Here is an 18036-nt window from a genome sequence, read left to right as displayed (position 1 = left end):
AAAAACAAAACATACTTAGGAATATATTTAAAAAGAGATATGTGCGAACTCATCATTGAATATTGTAGAACACTGCTCAAAAAAAATTAAGGAAGAATCACATATACAGAGAAATAATCCATGTACATAGGTTTATTGGAAGGTTCTCATTCATAATAAGCTGGAATTCACAGATTCATTGGAAGATTCAATTGTTAAGATGTCAGTTTTACCAAAATTGATTGCTGGATTCAAAGCAAACCCCATCAAAATTCCAGTCAGCATTTTTACTAAAACTGACAAGCTGATTCTAAATCTTATTTGGAAATCTGATGGCTCTAGAATAACCAAAACAATTTGAAAAAGAAGAACAAGATGGAACTTGATAGTGTCAGAAGAACTTAATGCTATCTATAAAAATCAAGACACAGCAGTATTGACAAAAAGATAGACATAAGGAACAATGAAACAGAATAGAGTCTGGAAAGCACGCCCCCCGTGTATATCTAAGGGCGCTAGAACAACCGGATATCCATATGCAAAAAAAAAGTCAACTCAAACTATACACAAAAATTAACTCGAAATGACCATAGACCTAAACAACCTCCTGGACTATAACCCGCCAGGCTCCTCTGGCCATGGAATTTTCCAGGCAGGAATAGTGGAGTGAGTTGCCATTTTCTTCTCCAGGGGATCTTCCTGATCCAGGGATCGAACCCAGGTCTTCTGCATCTGAGATTCTTTACCATCTGAGCCACCAGGGAAGGGCTTCCCAGGTGATGTTAGTGGTAAAGACCCCACCTGCCAATGCAGGAGACTTAAGAGCCATGGGTTCAATTCCTAGGTTGGGAAGATCCCCTGGAGGAGGGCATGGCAACCCACACCAGTATTCTTGCTTAAAGAATCCCCACGGACAGAGGAGCCTGTGGGCTAGAGTCCATAGGGTGGCAATGAGTCGGACATGACTGAAGTGACTGAGCATGCATGCCACCAGGGAAGCTCTGCATGTACCTTTCAGTACTATACAAAACTTCTAGAAGAAAACAATGGAGAAATTTTACTGACTTGGGTTTTGTAAAGATTTATTAAATAGGATACAAAAACCATGAGGCATAAAAGAAAATACCACCAAGTCAGAATTTATCAAAATAAAAATTGGAGTCTTCGAAAGAAAATGAAAAGACAAGTCAGAGAATGTGAAAAATGTTTTTGAAGCATATATTCAACAAAGGACTTGTAACTGGACAATTTCAAGAACACTAATAAGTCCATAGTAAGAAGGCAAACAATTCAATTAAAAAAATGAGTGAAAGAATTGAACAGATACTTCACTAATGACAGGATACAAGTTGCATGAAAAGATGTAAACTACATTAAATCACCAGGGAAATGGAAATTAAAACTACCGTGAAATTCCACCATGCACCCATCAGAATGGCTATAATTAAAACAAAGGATGAAACCAAATGGAGGTGAGGGTGTTGAGCAACTGGAATTCTCATTCATCCCTTGTGGGAAAGTTATATGGCTCAATCACTCAGAAAAAACTTTTTGGTAATTTCTGAAAAAATGAAACGTATGACCCAGATGTTCCCCTCCCAAGTACACAAAAGAAGTGAAAATGTATGAGCGCACAATGACTTGTATACAAACGTTTGTAACAGTTTTGCACACAATCACACCAAAAAGCAGCTTTATGCACAAAAATCAAAAACTGAAACCCATCCAGATGTTCACAGGCAGGTTATAGATAAACTAAAAGTTGTGGAATATTATACAACAGTAAAAACAGACACACTGCTAATATCCACAAAACGAATGAATGTCAACATCATTGAGTGCAAACGCCAAACATAAGAGAATGATTCCATTTTTATAAAAATCTAGAAAATGCAAAAAAAGTTGTGGCAAGAAAGCAGCTCTGTTTTGATTGGGACCAAGGGTTGAACAAGGGAGGGACAGAAAAGAGGCAAGAAGAAATTTTAGAGGGTGGCAAAAATATTCTCTCTCACGGTTGCGGCAGTAGTTCCACATGTGTACACACTGAGTGTTTTTTTTGGCCGCACCGTGCAGCACGTGTGATCTCAGTTCAGTGACCAGGGACCAAACCTGCACCGTCTGCACTGGAAGCTGGGATTGCCAGGGAAGTCCGAGTTATGCATTTTAAATGAATGCATTACATTGCATATAAATGACATCTCAATAAAGTTAATTTTCAAACAAAAATGAAGGCTGGTCCAATACTCTGTCTTTACATATACCTACATCTCTACATAAAACCACCTGTCTTTGCAATTTGAACTCGAACTTGCCAAATAGCACCAGATCACTTGCCAGTGTCATATAACGAGGGATCCATTGGTTGCCAATTTTCCTTTTCTTCCTGTCATGCATAACCCACATTTCACTCTTATCTACCAATCCACTCACAAAATAAAAGCATGAAGTTCCCTTCTGACTAACACAACAGCTTTAGGCTCCCCTGAAACAACAAACACAACAGCATATGTGTATGCGTGTCCTGTCCCCCAAAACATCCCTTTATGCAGGGAGTTAGACAAGGAAGGGAGAAGGCAATGGTACCCCATTCCAGTACTCTTGCCTGGAGAATCCCAGGGATGGAGGAGCCTGGTAGGCTGCAGTCCATGGGGTCGCGAAGAGTCGGACACGACTGAGTGACTTCATTTTCATGCAATGGAGAAGGAAATGGCAATCCACTCCAATATTCTTGCCTGGAGAATCCCAGGGATGGGGGAGCCTGGTGGGCTGCCATCTATGGGGTCGCACAGAGTCGGACACGACTGACCCGACTTAGCAGCAGCAGCACCAGACAAGGAAGCAAGTGATGGAATTGGATGTGATAACTAAATGGCTAGAAGGGCACAAATAAAGAACTGTAGGAATAGGGACTTCTCTGGTGGTCCAGTGGTTAAATTTTCCTGCTTCCAAAACAAGGGGCATGAATTCAATTCCTGGTTGGAGATCTAAGACCCCACATACCATGCAACCAAAAAAAAAAAAAAAAATTGTAGGAGTTAACTGATTATACGTAAGTCATGCCACTTTGGGGTGGATTATTGAGGAGAAAGGGGACAACCATTTTCAGATCAGCTGAATCAACCCTGGTCTGCAAGGCTTTCACAGGGATCCTGCACTCCCTCACGTTCAGGTCACCTCCTACACAGAAGGTCTGCTGAACTAGCTTGCTTCCTTCAGTCTAGCGGGTCTTTTCTTCTGGTGGGGATTCCTTAAAGCTGCATTTAGTTAGCCTCATCCTATGATTTGCTGTGATCTCAAAGCCAGTCACAATTATTCCTCCTGATTCCAAGAAGGTATGTCAGCATCTCGAAAATCTTTGTTATTGTTCACATATCCAGCCCTATTGTTCTGACCAGCTGATGACTGATATTTGTACAGGGTCTGAGCTCTGCTGTTTTTTTGTGTTTTTTTTTTGGCTGTGGTCTAATAAAACTTTATTTTTAAGAATAGGCATAGCTTGCACATTTTTCTATAGAGGATTTACAATAGCTAAAATGTATTCTAATTTTGCCCTTATTTCTACTGCATGGTCCTTTGGAATTCCAGTAAAAAAGCTGGAAGTGGTTGCCAGGGTCACTGGGACTTGAACTTGAAGCTGTCTCCCCAGCTGCTGAAATTGCTCTTCAAATGAGTTTGGCTCCTCTTAAGCGTCAACAATATTTGCTGACTCAGAGGAGCATGAGTGCAGGACAGCAGCTGAAGTAGGGGCCTTGCTAACCTCTGTCTCTTTCTGAAGGCCAGTTGGTACCGCTTCTGAGTTAGGGCTTTGGAATCGTGAAACTCGGTTGACTACGATGATAACACTTAATTCCTGCCAGTTGCCCTCTGGTCAGAAGTATAATTAGAGGTCTGCAGATGGTCTGGCAAGGTTTCTGGAAGCAGTAGAAACCAGCAGCTGAGTGCACAGCTATATGAAATTAAAACCTGATTCAAGATATGGACCATATGTACACGTACGAATCCATTAGGGAACATGGTGAGCTCTTTGCATTATATGAGTATTAAATGCTATGGGAAATCAGGGACGATCAGAGAGAAACACTGGAAAGGAAAAGAGAGAAACATGAATCAGAATCTTAACCTAGGATGGTTGCTTCTCAGATTTAGTAGGATATATTTTGGTTAGAAAACATATAGGAAACAGACTCAAGACTAACAACTCAAAGACTGGTCAGGGAGAATGAGTCAAATAGCAATGCCTCTTTTCTCGAATCCTTAAAATGTATTAGGGTCTTGTTTTAAATTAGAGAGAGACCAAATTAGTCTTTTTATGACTATAATTCAAAAGTCTTTATTGTAATAGCACGTTGTGCATTATGGTTTTCATTTTAGGGTTATTACAGACTTGCATAATATTGTGGGAACAAGGAATATGAGCCTTACACCCGTAGAAGAAATCGGTGATAAGAAGTTAGACTAGCAGAGAAATGAATGATCAAAGGGAATCTTTGGAAAGACAATAAGATATTGAATGCATTCAAGAAAACCTGTTTACCAGCTGTTTGGCTACAAGTTCATTTTAAAAAAATCAGGGATGTGGCCTGTATTATTTGAGACGCTATGTGTCTTCAGGAGACGGACACTAGGATTAAAACTGAAAATCTTTCATCAGTTTCCTGAATATTGGGGCAATATCATGTTCAGTTGTAATCCATGTGTTTACTATTTTCAGGGTCAGGTTTCTTATTGGTTTCCTGAGCCATCAGGGACCCTCTTCTTTTGGGTGTGTAAGCAAAGGTGATTCCTTCATGAATTAGGGTGCAAGCCTAGCTCTTATACACTTTTAATGATCTCTGTCCCCAATCAGAGAAGGACCTCTCCGGTCTGAGTTAGACTGACACTGAGGCAAGTCTGCCGTACGCCTGTCTTGTCTGAAATTCTAGGTGATGCTGAGGGTTTCTGTCTGCAATTCGAGGTGATGCTGAGGTTCTCTAGGAAGAATGGATCACACTTTGAGACTTCCCCTCCCACCGAACTCAAAAATAAAATAGTAATAGACATCAGAAGGATCAAGACAGGAACACTGGGAGTGGCAAAGAATCGTTCCCAGGCAAAAGGTATTGTCAGCGAAAGTTTTCCTTTGGCTCAGGTTAGATTTCAAGACATTTCTCTAAGTGAAAGTTAATATTAAATTAGAGTTCAGAGAGTAAACTAAAATTTTTAAATACTGTAATCTGAAGCCATCTCTTTAGGGTAGCAAAACTGAAATCCATATGCTAGCAGATGATCTTTGACTCAAACCATTTTAAAGGACCAACATCACACTTTGTAATATTCCGTTATTATTAACTCTATTCAAAAACACGTTTCTCACAGGTTCTTTGCACATTGTTAAATGTGCAAAAAAATGGAGAAATTTCAAGGACCTTGGGCCTCTTCTGTTCAGTTATCTAATACGTGGGTGGGACAGTAGTATACGGATGACCTGATATTCATGGGTCACACTAAAGAATAAATCCCTTAGAATTTATTCCCATCTTTTTTCTTGAATTTTGGTTCTTCTATGCAGTGACAGCTTCTATTATCCCAGTTTATAGTTCTAGTCTGCCCCCTATATCCATGTCTGGCATTTACCACAAAGTTGTTGAAGTTATTGTTGAACAAATCACTGTTGAATCTAGGAAATTTCTACCCTAAAGCAGCAAATTAAACACTTATTATGTCTAAGTTATTGGGAAACAGAAAGATGAAAACCCACATGCCTTGTAAAAGAAAACTTCAAGCAGCAAATATTTTTTACCTTTAAATTCTTTCTTCTTTTTGCTGGAGATAACCGGAGTTTGTTGCTTAATTTTCTTTAGAGATTTCTCAAGCGGCCTTCCTCCAAAGTCCAACACCTGGGGATGATGCAGAGGTGATTGGACCAGCCGATGGTGAGCGTGCGGTTATCTTGACTCACAGCCACGGTGCTGGTGAGAAGCGGGTCGGGGGTGGGCGGAGGTGACGGGGAGGCAGAGGCAAGGGAGAAGGTGGAACCTGGGTGGAACTGGGAGGAGACGGAGGTCGGGGGAGCGTGGCAGCAGCGCCAGCCTCGGTGGCGGTGGTGGTGGCGGGACACCCCACGCACATCCTGGGCGGGGTCATTGGCGCAGGACCGGGAGGCGCTTGCGCAGTACAAACCAGACCCCGCCCCCTGCACGCCTCACTCCAACCTCCAGGCCAGATGGTCCGGCAGTTCCCGAGGCTCTTTGCCTAGCTGACTGTAGACACAGGGCACTCACTGCCACAGAACTCTCAGACCTTCTCAACCAAGTCATAACCCAACAACCTGATCTGAAGACTGATGGTTTGAGCATTGACACCTGTCACAGCCTCGTCGCCGTGATCGATAGTGTCACGATCAGCAAGCTGGACTTTGCGGAATTCTAGTACTTATGGAACCCACTCCAGTACTCTTGCCTGGAAAATCCCATGGACAGAGGAGCCTGGTGGGCTGCAGTCCATGGGGTCGCTAAGGGCCGGACATGACTGAGCGACTTCACTTTCACTTTTCACTTTCATGCATTGGAGCAGGAAATGGCAACCCACTCCAGTGTTCTGGCCTGGAGAATCCCAGGGACGGGAGAGCCTAGTGGGCTGCCGTCTGTGGGGTCGCACAGAGTCGGACACGACTGAAGCGACTTAGCAGCAGCAGCAGCTGCAGCAGTACTTCTGGAACGACATTCAGAGGCGGCAGGAAATATACAGTTTGACCGTTGATGGTTCAGGGACCGTGGGCAGCGGGGAACTCCCCAGGGACCTTTGAGGCATCAGGGCTCTACTTGAATGAGCCTCTCCACGACAGTATCGTCCGAAGCCACCCAGATGAGGGAGGAAACGTGGGTGTTGACAGCTTCATCAGCTCTCTGGTCCGGCTGGTCAGTTTTCCGAGCCTTCAGAACTCTTGACAGAGATAGCACTGGCCAAATCCAGGTGGACATGCAGGAGGGACTGCAGCTGTCCATGTATTCCTGAACTGGAGCCCGAGACCTGCCCCCTCATCGCCTTCCTATGGGAGTTACCTTGGACTCTTCCCATTTCACGCAGGGCTGGTCCTGTCTGCAGACACACCTGCAGGAGCCTTTCCATTCTCCTAGCCGCTGGCACCCAGCTTCTCCAGTTAACAGCCAGGGCCCAATGTGCTTCAACAGGCAGTGCCCCCAGGGTCACCCCACCCCAGCACACCCCATCTCACACCCACTGCACCCCCTCTCCTGCACCTGTGACATGCTGAACACTTGGGTTGCTTCCACACCACAGGGGCCCTTCTATCAGTTCTGGGAAGATCACTTCAGTCCTTACACATCCGTTTCATTACCACCTGGGAGGCGAAATCCAGGCCATCACAGGCCCACGTGTCTCAGTCCCTTTGTCTGTGTTCCGCTCCCAGCCTGCCAGGCCCAGGAGGAAATATATGCACCCCAGTTGCTGCTGTCTCCAAAAAAAAAGAAAAAAAAAAAGTTCAAACTTTTCTCATGTTGTCGCTATAAACTCTTATGCATACCTCCAAGCCTTTTTTGAAGAATTCACATACAGCTCAAGATTCTAAACCTGTGTTATTTTGAGCTACGATTCAGATTTACATAATTAGGTCAAGAAAGTTCAATAGCAGTTTACTCGTTACAAAAATCCATCTTCTTCCCCTTCTTTGCCCTCAGGAAATGATGAAGCTGTGTTGAAATTAAAGGATCTGTTACAAAGGAGACACTGGATCAGATGCTGCCTAAGTGTCAGGTTGGCCAAAAAGTTCGTTTGGGTTTTTCAGTAAGATGTTATGGAGAAACCAGAATAAACTTTTTGACCAATCCAATACTACATACCCAGGGTTTTTGTTTTGTTCTTCACAGTTCTGTCATATCACCTAAAGAAGGAAGAGAACTTTGAACACTCTTCCTGAAAATAATTAATGATTGATTTGCTGTGCTTGGAATGTGTAATGCAGGGAATTTCAGAGACTCTGACTACCCTTACCAGTGGGCAGGAGAAAATGTACACGTCTTCCTGAAGAAATGATCTCTGCTTGGATATCCTGCTTGTGATCAGGAGAGTGCTGTTTTGGATTTAAAGGCTTCTCTGCAATTCTACCCTAAAGAGAGACTCTATTTGAACAAACAAGCAAAGATACAGACTAAGAAAAACTCCCTTATCAAGTGTATGTTTGCAGAAACCCCACATCGCTTCCTTTGCAGGAGTCGTCTTTGGCAATCATTCTCATTCCATGTCTGATGTTCATTAGATTGGATAACCTTGGATGAATCAATAGCCTATAAAAAACCCCCAAAAGTAGTTTGCAAGATTTTATAAATTCAAAGATGTCAGACATTTAGCATCATGTCTGGAATAGCAAAGCTATTCGTTAAATACTAATTTTCTTACTCTTCTCTTTTCTCCATATGTAGCATTTAAAACTTACTGTGTACACCACTTGGAATTTTATGTAAGCTTTGGGAAAATACACTTTAATATGTGTGCTTTAGGAGCACTGTGAAAGAATTTACCCCAGTTACACACCCCATTTACATGGTGAACAAAAGCATATAACACGGTGTGAAAAATCAGGGCCAAACCCAGGTCTCGAGACTAGTTAAATATTGCCCACACTTAAAACATGCACGTTGGCCTGCTCCGCCTGATCAAAGTGATGTGGGGTTAAAACCAGAGTGCAGAGCACTTTAAGAATCTTGGGCAGTATCAGGCATCAAAAGAAAATTATTATCTGTTTTACCTTGCTTCTAATAACCTACTTAAAAATGAAAGTATATTTGGATGGATTCCAGCTGAAAGAAACCCCCCTCTGAAAAGAGGATTCTGCCAGCTCTTCTAAGTCTGCTGTGCATATACTCCATGGGATATTGTGCCATATGCTTGGCATAAAAGATTGAAGTGAATAATGGGAAAAAGAAAAAGGTTTCTTCAAGTTAAAAAAAATTGTTTTCTGAGCAAAGAGGAAAGTGATCATGAACTTTTGATGTTGTAATCATTCTGACTAAAGGAGAACATTTTTAAAGGGTTGTGTTAGGACCAACATAGATGTGTCTTTGTTTTGAGTCAGGGTTTAATGTATAAAGGCCTTTAAAAGAACAATACCTGGACTTCCCTGGTGCTCCAGTGGTTAAGAATCTGCCTTCAATGCAGGAGACCCAGATTCGATCCCTGGGTTGTAAAGATTCCCTGGAGAAGAGAATGGCCACCCATTCCAGTATTCTTGCCTGGAGAATTCCATGGACACAGGAGCCTGGAGAGCTACAGTCCATGGGATCACAAAGAGTCAGACACAATTCAGTGACTAAGCAAAATACTTTACTCACAGACTAAAGCACTCCAATTGATATAATAGTTCTTGTCAAAGGTTTAAAAAGTACTCCAGTCAAGGCTGTTAAGCTTGAGGGGAAGAAAAAAAAAGAGAGAGAGAAAGGGACTCCTCATGTGGTATAACTGAAAATCTATGGAAATACACACCTCCTACCTCTTTACCTTCTTCATCTAAATTTCCCCCTGTAGAGGCTTGATGATGTAAATTCATTCCAGATACAAACTTGGACTTCCTGTTATCTGTGGAGTTGTCAAAGAAGTATCTGGGACATGCTCATGTTAAAAATGTATTCATCATTTATCTGAAATCCAAATTTCACTGAACATCCTGTGTTTATTTGCTACTTTGGCAACCTTACTACATGTCATGCCTTGTGGTAAGCTCTGGGTTTAAAACACCGTTATTTATTTCAAGGAACTCATCTCCTTCAAAGACTCTCGGTGACTCTACTGTGCACAGTGGGTAGAAACCCACCGCATGAGAAACTCTTTGGTTCAGCTCCACATCCTACAGACCAGGAAGCCGGAGCCTAAAGAGGTCACCTGATTTGCCCAAAGGCACAAAGTTGCTCCAAGGCAAAGGTGGTACTGGGTCTCACATTTCAGCATTCTTTCCAGGGTACCTCCGTCCAGGGGCCTCTTCACTCTTGCTCCTGAATGCTCTTTGTGTTAGGATAAAACGGGAGACTGACATTGACTTGGTGGAGAGAGGGAGGCTTATAATATAAATAATCTGATTTCTTTTGATGAGAAAGATAAATGCATTTTAGTCATTCTTTTACACAGAAGAGTGTGTAAGAAAGAGTTGAGTGGGACAGAGCATACATTTGTTATACGTGTTCTTGTTAAATGAATCACATTAACTTATAGTCTCACCTTATGTAGATGAGAATATTATCCCATGATAAGAATATCTCTCATGAAATGGTAAAAGTATACCCTTGAGACTTCGACCTCCAGGGGAGTGGATTCTACCTGCCCGGGCATGTTGTATTGAATTGAGGTCAGAGGTATGCAAATAACATTCCAAACATTTTTCTCCCACTGACATAAGGGGGCAGTTCAAGCTCCCATCTCTCCCATTGGTTAGGAACTCTGGCTCCTGGACTTGGAGAACTCTCCAGCCCTAGAATGAAGTTGTTGTTGTTCACGTGCCTTCTGTGATGGCCCGAATCCTCTCCCACCTTCCCTCACCCCTGCCCTTAGTCAGCATGACAACGCTTGACTGAGAATATTCTACTTGAGCTTTGGTTGATTTCAGAAGAGTGGCATGACTTAAATGCTGACCATTTACTGAAAAACTGTGAAGACAGAATTCCTCAAAATTGTGAAATAAAGTTCGAAGCCAAAAATTTGACCCAGGAAAACTGTAAACAAATTTTCTTAGGATCCTTGACATGTATGAACTTTTCTGTGGGATCGCAGCTCTAGATAATGAATTGCTATGTACTACATCTTTGGGATATTTCTTCTTTTTTTTCTTCTTTCCTCAGACCTCCTGGCCATTAGAAAGTGGTCTTTTCTTTATCAAGCATGTCCATATATATAAATTATGAAATTGTTGATGACAGGTCTGTTATTTCATAGTTGTAAAAAGATCCCTAACAGGCATCATCACAAACATATGCTAATAAGAACATTCCCAGGTGGCCATAGTGGTAAAGAACCTGCCTGCCAATGCAGGAGACTTAAGAGACACAGGTTTGATCCCTGGGTCAGGAGGATCCCCTGGAAGAGGGCAGGGCAACCCGCTCCAGTATTCCTGCCTGGAGAATCCCATAGACAGAGGAGCCTGGCGGGCTACAGTCCATGGGGTCGCAAAGAGTTGGACATGACTGAAGTGATTTAGCACGCACACAAGAACATTTGGAGTAGGACTGAGCACAAGTTAGGAGCTGTGCTTATAGCTGATGGTAGTTCCTTCTTTCTCAAGAAATTCAAGAGAGATCAGTGTAGGGCTTCCCAGGGGGCTCAGTGGTAAAGAATGTACCTGCCAATGCAGGAGACACAGTTTCATCCCTGGTCCAGGAAGATCCCACAAGCCATGGAGCAACTAATCCTGTGTGCCACAACTATTGAGCCTGTGCTCTAAAGCCCGGGAGCTGCAACTACCGAACCCAAGCGCTGCAACTAATGTGCCTGGAGCCCATGCGCCACAAGAGACGCCTCCGTACCACAGCTAGAGAGGTGCCCCTACTCATCATAACTAGAGAAAAGCCCTCACAGCTACAAGGACCTAGCGCAGCCAAAAAAATAACTAACTAAATAAATAAGCAAATTTTTTTTTTTGAAGAGAGAGAGAAACTTGTTATATTCTTTAAAATACTATGAGAGTCAGCGCAGGTATACCCTGATTTTCAAAAGTTCACTCTAAGCCACTCTGCTTTTACAGAAGACCTGCATGAGTACTAACTTTCTCTAATGGAAAGAAATCTGAAGGAGATTTTTGCTTTGACCATAAAAGGCAAAAAGCAAAACAAGTGTTCGGCGTTTGTTTTGCATTGTAGAGGCAGAGGGGCGCCCGGAACAAGGAGGGTGGCCCTACCAAGCTTCTTCCCCACAACCACGCTCAGCACCCAGCCGCCATGCCTTTGAACTGTGTGTTTGAGCATCTGTGCTTTATCTCCATGTATTTTGTGCTTCCGTTAGCAAGACATGTCCTAAGATAATTGCTTCTTTGCTTTACACCGCTGTGGCTTGTGAAAGGTTCCATTGAAACACTCTACTTTTTGATAGCAAGGGAAACCTGTAAAGGTATACTGGAGGAAGTAGAGATGCATGGAGGGGATAAATGAGATTACAGGAAAGCAGAAGAATAAACCAGAGGTTTATTCCCTGGAAGTCCACTGCTTAAGACTCCAGGCTACCAGTGCAGGGGGTCGGGAACTGAGATGCTGCCGAAAGAAAAAACAACACAAAAATAAAAACAGAAAAGCCAGCATTTGTTTAGGGTAAGTTAATGCTACTATCAGTGTCCCCAACAAAGAAGGCCTAGCCTTACATCCAGTTGCTTCCTATCATAACATTTAATATGAGTTAAAATAAGAATTAAAAACTATCATCATAACATTTGTTATTTATTACTACATAAAATTCCATCCATCTAAGTCTTCCATTGCCCAAAGGAACCCCAAAGAGACAACAGAAAAAGCAGCCCTCTCTGAGTTAAACCTAAAGTTATTTCCACGTTGTCATCCTACCCACTCCCTTTTAAAGCCAAGTTTAATCTTGTTGTTGATATACTTATCTAAACCCTTTTTAGAATTCATTTATCTCACGAAGGCAATTCAATGGAGAATGAAAAATATGTTTAGTTTTTTTTGATAGAATTTCTCACTGACTTTCTGTTTCTAAGAGTATATCCATTCTATTTGCTATAATATAATAATTTTCCTGATAGAGGTAATTACTTTGAAGTGGAGCTAAACAACAGTGTCCCTAGATAGCCGTGTGTTACTGCTACCTTTAGCTGACCTTCAAAACAATCGGTACAAACAGCTTTCTCAAAGATGGTGCTATTATTATCACTAACTTCCCTTTACTAATAACTTTAACTAATTAGTATTTAACTGGTGAATAAATGCCTCATTAAACCAATTCTGATAGGTTCATAATGCCATCTAGTGGTCAACCTTCAAAATATCATCCCATGGGCCATTTTCTTTCTACCCATCAAAATAAAGCCTTTATTCTTGAAGAAGTAGCTCCAGCTACAAACCAAGAACTATTGGTTGGTATCCTGGAACTCTCAGACAAGGCCATGATGGCATTTCTAACATCGAAGCAGTCTTGGTGAAGATTAAATATCATCTTGTGTGCCTTGGGCTCCTCATCCATTTGGGGGATGGAGCCAATGCCACCAGGAAAAAGGGGAGTTGCACAAAGCGGTAATTCAATGCACTAGTTCACTCTCATTAGTGGTATGCTACATAGCTCATGCTTCCCAACTGGGGAGTATAAGTATAAGCACTCAGTTCTCTTCAATACCTTAGATAATAAATGATATTTATGCAACCTTTTTATTAAATAAGAATCTTATATCATCTAATCCTAACAGCTACTTTGTGAACAAAATGGAATGTACTCGTATTACCCTTGAGGGAACTAAAGTTAATGAAAATTAAGTGACTTGATCAGAGTCAGGCACCTACAAAAAGCTCAAATTCAATCATAGGTTTTCAGAATCTCAGTGACCCTTTCAATAAGCCACCAGCAAATTAAAAAGCTGATAATTCATGACAAAGGAGACCTTCCTTCAGAAATACAGAAGACTGAATATATACTTATCTATTAATGTGATTTACTACTTTAGAAGGTATATAGGAAAAATACATGGTTATCTCAATAGATACTTAGAAAGCAATTGATAAAATACAATGCCCATTCTTGATAGCAGTAGACATCTCAATATAGTAAAAGGATGCCACCATAGCTTGGTAAAGATTACAAAAAAGAATCCTATCACAAACCCCTCACGTAATGGTGAAACCTTATCATTGTCTTCTAAATCTTGGCTTTTGAGTTTCAAGGATTTGGTAGAACACAGAGCAACTTTTCCCCTAAAGTGGGAGAATAAAAACATCAAAGAAATCAGGTAAACAGGTTACATATCCATTGAGACAGAGCCTTTCATCATGTCAGAAATGAAGGGGAGAGGAAAATAGAAATAGTAGAAACTGTAGCAACATCTGAGGAATCCAGGAGACAGTGAGCCGGCTGCTCCCCGTGGACCGTCTGCTCTCCATGGACCGTCCAGGGTAGGGTTCCTAAGACAAGGCCTCAGAGCGCCCCCTACTGCAAGAGGGTGCAGGAGTACTTGAATAGAAATAGGTGGTAAAGGCTCTTCTGCAGTCCCACCTGGTTTCCTACGGAGCCCAAGGGACGTTTGTGAAGAGTGGGATAATTTTAAATCCACTTCTGAGGGATGCAGGAGTAGCTAAGAGAGCCCCCAGATCTGGAGAGGCCTCACTGTCAGTAACAGTGGTCCTTCTGAATAAGGACCAGATGGAGCCATGGATGTTTCAAGATGGAGACCCCGATGGTTCCCCAGGACGTAGTACCCAGGATCCCCTGTGGAACCTACCCACAACCTATGAAAAAGTATAAAGGAGATGTGGAATTTTAAAAAGAATATGCTTCTACCGTAAGAAAAATTAAGATCGGGACTTCCCAAGTGGTCCAGCAGTTAACACATTGCCTTCCGATGCAGGGGGTGTGGGTTCCCTGTCCAGGGAACTAAGATCCCACAGGCTTCACGGCAAAAAAAAAAAAAAATCCAGATTCCCAGGATCTTGCCTTCTTTTGCTATCAGAGGTGATAACTTCAAGGTTAGTTCTGTTGTAATTATTCCAAAGTGTAGCTGAAAGGCTGAACCAGTAAGGAGAGACACAAGAAGCCCCACACAGATGGCAAGGCTCAAAAATTACAATTATATCCAGAAAGGGAATGCTTGAATATAATTCTCTGTTCCTTGGGAAGAACAAGGAGAACTCACATAAACCTCACTTACATGGTTATATTTGGAAAACACAAACCAAGCCAAGTGAGTACTGTGCAACTGCTTTAGTATTAAATGTTGTATGTAATTTTAGTCATTAACAATGCTTATTTATTGTAAAAAATTTTTTAGAAAATACAACTGAGAAAAAGAAGTAGAAACCATGATATGACCATTGTTAACATGTATCCTTCTAGACATTTTCTAGTGTACAATTTTGCAAAAAAGGAAATTATATCTAATTTATACATGTCTAACTTTATCTTCTCTTTAGGCCACTTTTACCGCTTCATGTATGGTGAAGATCTTTCACACTTTATTACCCTTCAAAACTACAGTGTATTCTATATCCCTCTAGATAAATCTCCCTTTTCTAATAAATATTCAATTATTTCCAATTTCTTATCTGTATACAAAACACTGAACTACACATTTTTGTTCACATTTGATAAACTATGTGCTTATGATAGAGTCTTTAAAAATGGCATTACTAGGTCAAAGGGACACATATTTTAAAGACACACTTTAGACTGAATTCCCGGGTGGTCCAAGGGTTAATACTTCACCTTCCAATGCAGGGGGTGCTGGTTCCATCCCTGGTGGGGAGTTAAGATCCCACATGCCTCACAGCCAAAAAAAACCCAAAACATAAAACAGAAGCAATATTGTAACAAATTCAGTAAAGCCTTTTAAAAACTGGTCTACATCAAAAGAAATCTTAAAAAATAAAATAAAGACACACATTAGCATGCAAGTCGTCGTGTCCAACTCTTTGCAACCCCACGGACTATACAGTCCAGGGAATTCTCCAGGCCAGAATACTGGAGTGGGTAGCCTTTCCCTTCTCCAGGAGATCTTCCCAACCCAGGGATCAAACCCAGGCCTCCCGCATTGCAGGCAGATTCTTTACCAGCTGAGCCACAAGGAAAGCCCAAGAATACTGGAGTGGGTAGCCTATCCTTTCTCCAGGGGATCTTCCCAACCCAGGAAGTAAACTGGGGTCTCCTGCATTGCAGGCAGATTCTTTACCAACTGAGCTATCAGGGAAGCTTATACCGGTTTGCACTGCTGACAACTCTGTGTGAGAGGAATTTTGTCACTTTAGGAACTGCTCTGTGCAGAAATTATGGGTTCTTCTTTTTTTTTTTTTTTCCTCTATTTTTTTGACCGTGCCACTCGGCATGCCAGGTCTTAGTTCCCTAACCAGGGACTGAACCCACACCTCCTGCAGTGGAAGCATGGAGTCTTAACCACTGGACCACCAGGAAGTCCCATTATGGGTACTTCTATGTGTTCTTCCAAGGTCTTGTCTGCTGGGATTCTGGCAGTGGTATCAGAGGAAGCTGGTGAATCGGACTATTATATACGAAACACAACCACCTGTGAGTTTCCTCACTTCTTCCTTTCACCCTAAATACAGACAACTTCAGCAGACTCCTAGCCTACGGAGAATCTCTAAGCTGTGATCTGACTGCAGCCAAAGACTCGTATGTGTGCTTCTGCTCAGTCGCTCAAGCAACTCTTGTGACCCCATGGACTGTAGCCCGCCAGGGTCCTCTACCCATGGGATCTCCCAGGCAAGAACACTGGAGCGTTTTGCCATTTCCTTCTCCAAGGGATCTTCCCAACCCAGGGGTCGAACCTGCATCTCCTGTGCCTCCTGCATTGGCAGGCGGATTCTTTACCCCTGTGCCACCTGGGAAACGGCCAAAGATGCCACTAGCAATTCCTCCTCTCATTCTGTACATGTGCCTCACCTCCCATACAAAGGTGAGATCTCTTTCTCCTAGTCTTATATCTAGGATAACCTTGTGACTTACTTTGGCCAATAGAATACAATAGAACTACCATCATGACAGTTCTGAATCTAGGCTTTCAGAGACCTGGCATCTTATACCTGGCTTCTGAGAGCCTTCGATCACCACATAGAGAGACCTGGCTCTCCTGATGGAGAACGAGGGAGGCATTGCAGCCTTCTGGATAGTCCAGTCTTCCCTACCAGGACCCCAGACCTGTGAGCAAGGCTGTCATACATTGCTGGCCAAGCTCTCCTCCGAAATCAGCCTCATGCATGATCTCAGCAGACACTGTGTAGATTAGAAAAACCATCCAACTGAGCATAGCTTGCTTCTTGGAAGAAAAGCTGTGACCAACCTAGACAGCGTATTAAAAAGCAGAGACATTGCTTTGCCAACAAAGGTCCATCTAGTCAAAGCTATGATTTTTCCAGTAGTCAAGTATGGATGTGAGATTTGGACTATAAAGAAAGCTGAACACCGAAGAATTGATGCTTTTGAACTGCGGTGTTGGAGAAGACTCTTGAGAGTCCCTTCAACTGCAAGGAGATCCAGCCAGTCCATCCTAAAGGAATTCAGTCCTGAATATTCATTGGAAGGATTGACGCTGAAACTAAAACTCCAATACTTTGGCCACCTGATTCAAAGAGCTGACTCATTGGAAAAGATCCTGATGCTGGGAAAGATTGAAGGCAGGAGGAGAAGGGGATAACAGAGGATGAGATGGTTGGATGGCATCACCAACTTGATGGACATGAGTTTGAGCAAGCTCCGGGAGTTGGTGATGGACAGGGAAGCCTGGCGTGCTGCAGTACATGAGGTCACAAAGAGTTGGACGTGACTGAGCAACTGAACTGATGAGCCCAGTCAAGCATAGAATGATGAGAAATAAGAACATATTATTATTTAAAACCACTAAGTTTTGGAGTGGTTGTTACATAGCAATAGGTATTTGAAACACCAGTTACTTGCAGTCTTTAAAGGCTATAGAGACGGTTTTTACACAGAGCTGTGCAAAAGACTGCTACCCTCCCCCCTTACTCTATAGTCCTTATTATTTTCTTAGTCAGAGACCTCATGAGTTTTAGCTAGTTAGATGGCCATTCAGAATAAAAAAGTATATTTCCCAGTCTTCTTGTGTCCAGTGTGGGCAACTTGATTAAGTTCTAGCCATAAGAAGAATTATCAGATAGGACTTCCAAGAAGTTTCTTAAGAGTCTTCAAAGGGAGGGGTACATTCTTCTCCCTTACCCAATTTGTTTTCCTGCTGGCTGAATGCTAAAATAGTGACTGAGGCTCAGGCACCCATGTTAGACACTGTGTGCTTAGTAGCTCAGTCATGTCCAACTCTTTCAACCCCATAGATGAGCCTGCCAGGCTTCTCTGTCCATGGGATTCTCCAGGCAAGAATACTGGAGAGGGTTGCCATTTCCT

General features: G+C 42.4%; 2 long non-coding RNA genes and 1 pseudogene across 2 annotated transcripts in view; 1 reads left to right on the top strand and 2 right to left on the bottom strand.

Annotated features, from left to right (window-relative positions):
* The window catches only part of LOC145518669 (uncharacterized), a 207369-nt gene extending 201279 nt beyond the window's left edge, over positions 1–6090 (bottom strand). The window contains exon 1 of the long non-coding RNA XR_014063107.1: positions 5759–6090. This is a non-coding gene — a long non-coding RNA (uncharacterized LOC145518669). The remainder of the gene's footprint in view (positions 1–5758) is intronic.
* A 1-nt stretch (position 6091) lies between these two features.
* Positions 6092–6972, top strand: LOC145518668 (calpain small subunit 1-like; annotated as a pseudogene).
* Positions 6973–11142: 4170 nt separating this feature from the next.
* LOC145518672 (uncharacterized) lies at positions 11143–16511 on the bottom strand. Its single transcript, XR_014063110.1, has 3 exons — positions 15836–16511; positions 14389–15719; positions 11143–12505 (listed from the first exon to the last, which is right to left on the bottom strand). It is a non-coding gene; the product is annotated as an uncharacterized LOC145518672 (long non-coding RNA).
* Positions 16512–18036: the final 1525 nt, after the last annotated feature.

Source organism: Giraffa tippelskirchi, chromosome 8, assembly GCF_054371585.1.
Source record: "Giraffa tippelskirchi isolate mGirTip1 chromosome 8, T2T-mGirTip1v1.2.pri, whole genome shotgun sequence".
Classification (NCBI taxonomy): domain Eukaryota; kingdom Metazoa; phylum Chordata; class Mammalia; order Artiodactyla; family Giraffidae; genus Giraffa; species Giraffa tippelskirchi.
The sequence above is the reverse complement of the archived record's forward strand: the minus strand, read 5'-3'. Positions and strand labels throughout refer to the sequence as shown.